The sequence below is a fragment of the Anser anser genome (assembly GCF_964211835.1).
Source record: "Anser anser genome assembly, chromosome: 13".
Classification (NCBI taxonomy): Eukaryota; Metazoa; Chordata; class Aves; order Anseriformes; family Anatidae; genus Anser; species Anser anser.
In genome coordinates, this window is record NC_139734.1 from 2373580 (window position 1) to 2379579 (window position 6000).

The following is a 6000-nucleotide window of genomic DNA, read 5'->3' on the forward strand; positions in this document are numbered from 1 at the left end:
CTTTGTTTCAGTGGGGAATGCTGGCCTTCATCCTGGGTTTGATCCAGCTGCTATTAATATGATGCAAAAACACTCACAAACTTTTCTATTATAATATATATCTCTATAAAGATCAGATCCATAATGTTTGTTGCCAAAGTATGTTGTGCTACCTGTGCACTGTTTTCACAGACATCAGTGAGATCAGATGATCACATCTGCTTAAGAAAAAAATCTCGTGATTCTCTCCTGATTGGTACAGAGTTTTAAAACAATGGTGGAGCATCTAAAGGGACAGTGCTGAGACAAGTCCAGCTGCTTTACAGGTGAGGGGATTATTCACCCCTTCCATGTTTTAGGCATGCAATCTTTTGGCACTCTGAATCACCACCTCTGTTGGAAGCATTCCCCTCTCTCCCCCTGCATTTTCCTCACAGGGAATACAAACTTCTATCTTTGGATATGGCTTTGAAAACCTGAACAGGCTGCCCCTTCACGCCCACAAAGCTAGAGTACAAAAAATAAAAATATTACCTTCTATTCCTTGGAGCTCTGACATCTCTCTCCTGTTCTTGATTTTCATACTGTGCCATTTCCTCATCTATTTTACTGAGTGCATAGGAGCCTTTATTGCTTCAAGTATTTAGATAGAATGAAAACTATTGCTTAAATGAATAGCTCCTGAAATTGTTTCCTTGCTGGGAATCGTTAATATGCCATATGGATTCAACTCATGTATCTGAGCTAATATTGCACCCTGAATTGCTAAAACAATTTATTTTGAACCCTTAACACTTTATTGAACAGGAGAGGATGATTTTTCTTTTTTTTTTAAGTAGTCGAGGCTTCAAATGTGTCTATGCCAGAGTCATTCAAGATATCACCTGTGTGCATTTCCTTCTCCCAGGGTGTTACATATTTTACTCTCCCACCGATGGTCTGAGGACATTTTGCAAAGTTATTGTCTATTCAGATGAGGGGAAAAGGAGGCATAAGAAATGTCACAATGTCTCATGCAGAGCTGAGAACAGAACTGCCCTCTGGCTTCCTAGGACACCAGCAAGCCTCTCCACCTCCCTGGATGGTGGTCCAGAAACCTGTATTGCTCAGGAACAGGGCTCTCTGCAGCACTCAGAAGTCAGCAGGCAATTCAGCAGGACCTGGCCAGAGTAGCTAGTGTTGGGAGGGTTGGAAAAGGCTGAAATAAAAGGGTGAAGCAGGGTAAGGATAAGAGATTGGAGCTGATGGAAGTTTCAAGGCAAGCACCACCTTTGAGTAGCTGACAGTGTTCTCTCAGCATACTGCAAATGCAGAATTAAACGTACTGGCTTTAATCACCTTCCTCAAGTCTTTCTGATGTTTACCTGCTATATGCAAGGAAATAGTCACTCTAGCTCAGCTGACAAATGGTAGTTCATTAGGATATGGTAATTTGATTGCTTGTTATTGTCTTTCTCTGCTCTTAGTATCTGAGAGTATTCTAAACCGTAAGGGAAATAATCTGTCCCGATTTATGTCACCAAAAAAAAAAATTATCCCAAAGGAAGATTAATTCCAAGAAACAAAATTGTCTGTTAACATAAATGGCTGTTAGCTGTAGTGAGCATTAAACCCAAATGTATCCATTCTCTCCACGTGGCACCACAGTTTTTAGTACAGAGGCTTGAGTGCTACATTAAAGCTGAAAGAGAGCTTTATGGCTCAGCTAGGCATCGAAATGGTACCGGTTCGGAAAGCCTGACAAACGAGACAGGCTAAAGAAGAATAGGTGAATCAAAGCTGAGGGTAGAACACTAACTCAGCCCCAATACACCCATTGCTCCTATGGTTTAGGAACGATACTTCTGTTGATTTACTTGCCTTGCCTTGTCTCAGGAGATGAGGTCTGTAACAATGATTGAGAGCTCCCTCCTGAACCTGTGTGGACTTGCTCAACAAGGGGATTAAAACTGGATTTCACCTCAGTAGCTCACGCAGTCTAGCACCAGGAAGCCTGCTGTTAGCAGGGTAGATCAGTTGCCTGGCGTGTGCCTGTGCATCCTTATGAGCTAGAGAGGTGTGTCCCAGTTTTAGGGCAGAGGTGCTCAGGCTGCAGCTTGAAAGCCTGCTGTGGCTGGCTGGGTTGGGCCTCTGGGAGAACAGATTTAGGGAAGGGAAAAAAACTGCTGAGGAACAGCATCTGGGAGAGTGAGGAGTGAGAACCAGCCCTGCAGAGACCAAGCGCAGTGAGAAAGAAGGGCTCCAGGCACACAGCAGAAGTTCCCCTGCGGCCTGTGGACAGGCCCCTGGTGGAGCAGGCTGTCCCCCTGCACCCATGGGTCCCACACGGAGCAGATCTCCACGCTGCAGCCCGTGGAGGAGCCCCCGGTGGAGCAGGTGGATGTGGCCTGGAGAAGGCTGCGGCTCTTGGAGAGCCCCCGCAGGAGCAGGCCCCAGGCCGGAGCTGCAGCCCGTGGGGAGGAGCCCACGCAGGAGCAGGGGTCTGGGGGGAGCTGCTGCCCGTGGGGGACCCATGCTGGAGCAGTTTGCTCCTGGGGGATGGACCCCATGGTACGGAGCCATGTGGGAGCAGTTCTTGAAGAGCTGCTGCCTGTGGGCAGCCCATGTAGGATCAGTTCGGGAAGGACAGCATCCCGTGGGAGGAACCCCACATGGAGCAGGGGCAGAGAATGACTGTGAAGGAGTGGCGGAGATGAAGCATGGACTGACCCCATTCTTCTCCTGTGCCGCTCAGGGAGGACACAAAAGAGGGTGGATGGGGCGGAAGATGGTTTTATTTTGTTTTTAGTTTCTCACTGTGCTAGTCCACTAGTGATAGGTAATAAATTTTATTAATCTCCCTACTCTGAGTCTGTTTTGCCCGTGACAATAACTGATGAGTGATCTCCCTGTCCTCATCTCAGCCCTTGAGACCTTTTCATCGTATTTTCTCCCCCTTTCCCTTTGAGGAAGGGCAGCGAGAGAGCAGCTGCAGTGGAGTGCAGCTGCCCAGCAGGGTAAAAACACTACAGGGGCCGTGCATTCACAGGAACCATTCTGCATGCTGGCAAGCAACCACAGAGTTCACGCCTGACTACAGCACTTCAGCTCTGCAATAAGCACATTTTCCTCAGCTGCAGGAGCTCTTCTCCTACACTTGCAGAGCAAAGCCTGTTTGTCTAGCAGGTGTCAGGGCTGCACAGTCAGCTCAGCGTGGTGAGAGGAGATGCGTTTATTTTTAAGCATCTCTCTTTCTGAAAGCGGGAAGGTAACAGATAGATTCACCTCAATAAAAAGAGTACTGTTCTTCCCCAAGCTTCTAGTCAATACCACAGCTTGTTCTGAGCCAGTCCCATGGGCTGGATGAGTGCATTGTTAGAAGCCCTTGCAACACGCAAGCAAAACAGACCCCAAAGGAGCTGACCGTGTTTTGGGAGAGAAAGAACTGTCTGAAAGCTTCATCCTTTGTTCAGGTATGGGTTATTCTATTGCCTGTCATATTTTAACTCCAGTTGCCCTTCAAGCACATATCTAAACTCTTGCCAGTAAGGGATCTTGTAAGTCATTTCATTCCAACTGCTTGAAATCTGATGTTGAAGGACTGGTGATAAAATACCATGCATTAAAATTAAATTGGGAAACTAGCAGCGTGATACAAAATAAAGGGCAGGGTTGTATGTATATGGCTCTTGGCACAATATTAGTTTTGGTCTGTGAAGAGCATTCCCACGAAGTAAATAAATACAAAAATTTGCACAAAGCTTCCCTACTCAAAGCACTCATTCTCCTAGTGACACTCCTAGCCTACCTCTTAGCTCTGCAGCACTTTCTGAAAGATCTTGTTTGCTCTGGATGGGCTGGGGGTGGTGGAAATTATCTCCATTCACAAGATGCAGTGGGACATGGTATTCTATTTTAAGAACAAAAGTCAGATTTCTCTAAGTACAGCTAATGGACTGAATGTTTGATGTAGAGCCCACACAGGTCACTCAGTGATGGTGAAATAACATTATGAGACTTAAACCTTAACAGGTTCCTCGCTCAGTAGCTGTCTTAGAAATAAGCTGTCCTCCTAAATGCTTTAGTCTTTTGAGCTCTGCTGAGTGCTGGGCTGCACACTGTGCTCTCACAACACACCAGTACCAGAGCAAATGCTCCCTGGCAATGGGATGGGGTGCTAAGCAGTGAAAAGGATGGGTAGGAAACCTCTTTTGTTCCTTGCTTCCTTTCCTCTTGTCAGATTGAACAAATGACCCTGATACTTGGGAACACTGTACAGAAACAGCAGGTGTGTATAGGTCAAGCCTAACCATTCTAGCTGGAGTAGGGACTGTCATGTTTGACTTTTTTTTTTTCTTTTATTTCTTTTTCTCGTACAGACGGCTTATTTTATCTTGAGTCCAGTTATATTCACATCTGTGAATCTCTGTGAAACAAAGATGTTTGTGTTTATAGGTGGGAGCTGAGGCTTTTTGTAGAAGATGAGTTATAAAGTGCTTAATTAGGAGGGTGGAGAGCTTGAAATGAAACCTACACCTTGCCATTGAGAGTGGCATCGTGCTCCTCAGCTGTATTGATTAATTCATGCTGCCTTGAAATGCTATTGTGCAGGTTACCTCACCTCTAGCAAATGGTGTTGTTTTTATAATGAAGTGGAAAGGGTTTGGAATAATGAGACACAAAAATAATCACTGTGGTGGAGCAATAGAAAACTCCCATCTTCTTAAAAGATGTATGAAGTGCCTTTTCCTGTGCGATTGGTCAGCACAATGATAGGATAGCATATCACACTGACTGCTCTGCTTTCTTCCATCCGAGATGACGGTGGGAAGGCAATCTCTGAAATGAAGATGAGAACACAGTGAGGGTACTTAAACTGACTACAGGCTCCTTGATCAATGTGATGAGTAAACTCAGACCATGAACAATATATCACAAAAGCACACAGATTACGTTCTCCTTGAAGAGGGATGAGAAGGGAGCCAATGCTTATATCCCCCCCCCAAAAAAAACACACCAAAACCAACCCTCAAAAGTCTGTCAGGCTATTTTGTGGTTATTTTGAAAAAAAAGCAACCTACCAGGCATCTAGGCCTGTTTTCTGAGAGAAAGGAAACCAAATCTCTTTATATTAGAATGGTGGAATAGTCCCAGGGGCATCTCTATCTTATGGTGTATTCACTGTAGGAAGAAACAGGAGGAGAGAAGAGGAGGGAGACTTTTCTCCTTGACAATAGTCTGGTCATCTGTGTAAACTAAGTCTTTGTGATTGCAAATATTTATTTGAGCAGAATGCAAGGGAAGATCAAAACTATTTTATCACATCTGGTGAATAAAGAGGGATGAAGGAAGTTGTTTAGGTACAAGGATTTCACTGCCTTTGAGACAGCATTTCCTATAGCAGCAGAAATTGCCAGCTGCTAGCCAGAATTCTTTTTCTTATTTTTTTTTTTATTTAAAACAGGAAAAAAAAATCTCTACCATTGTAATGGTTCTGAACATTTACATATTATCCTCTGTTTCATACCCTCCAAATACCCTCCAAACCCTCCAAGCTCTGAGTAACTTCAGATTCTGTTAAGTACCAATGCACTTAATGATATTTGCTCCTTACAAATGGGATAGTCTCAGGTTCATTTTGAATTGTAATCCTTAGAGCTATTGCCTTCTTACAGATCCAGGTGAATGCAGGGGTAGCTGGAGAGGCATCTTGTAAGAGAGGATACAACCAGACTAGGCTGGATATGGTACTGTGCTGGCACAGGTATGGCCTTAGCATGGAGTAGAAGACTTGTGCTCTGTCTGCACTTGCATTTTCCAGAAAGCCCCAAATGACTTGCCAGGAATAGAAACACGGTCTGCATGGTGGTAATGATCTTTTTGCTCTCTGCGTGTGTTTTTGAGATGAATACATGCTAAAACTAACCCGCTAGCCATAAAAATCAGTAAAAATTACCCTGCTTGAAATAAAAATGTCAGACCCACTTGGTCTTATTTAAGAGGAAAAAGTCATCATGTGCACTGACGATGAGGCCTGTGGGA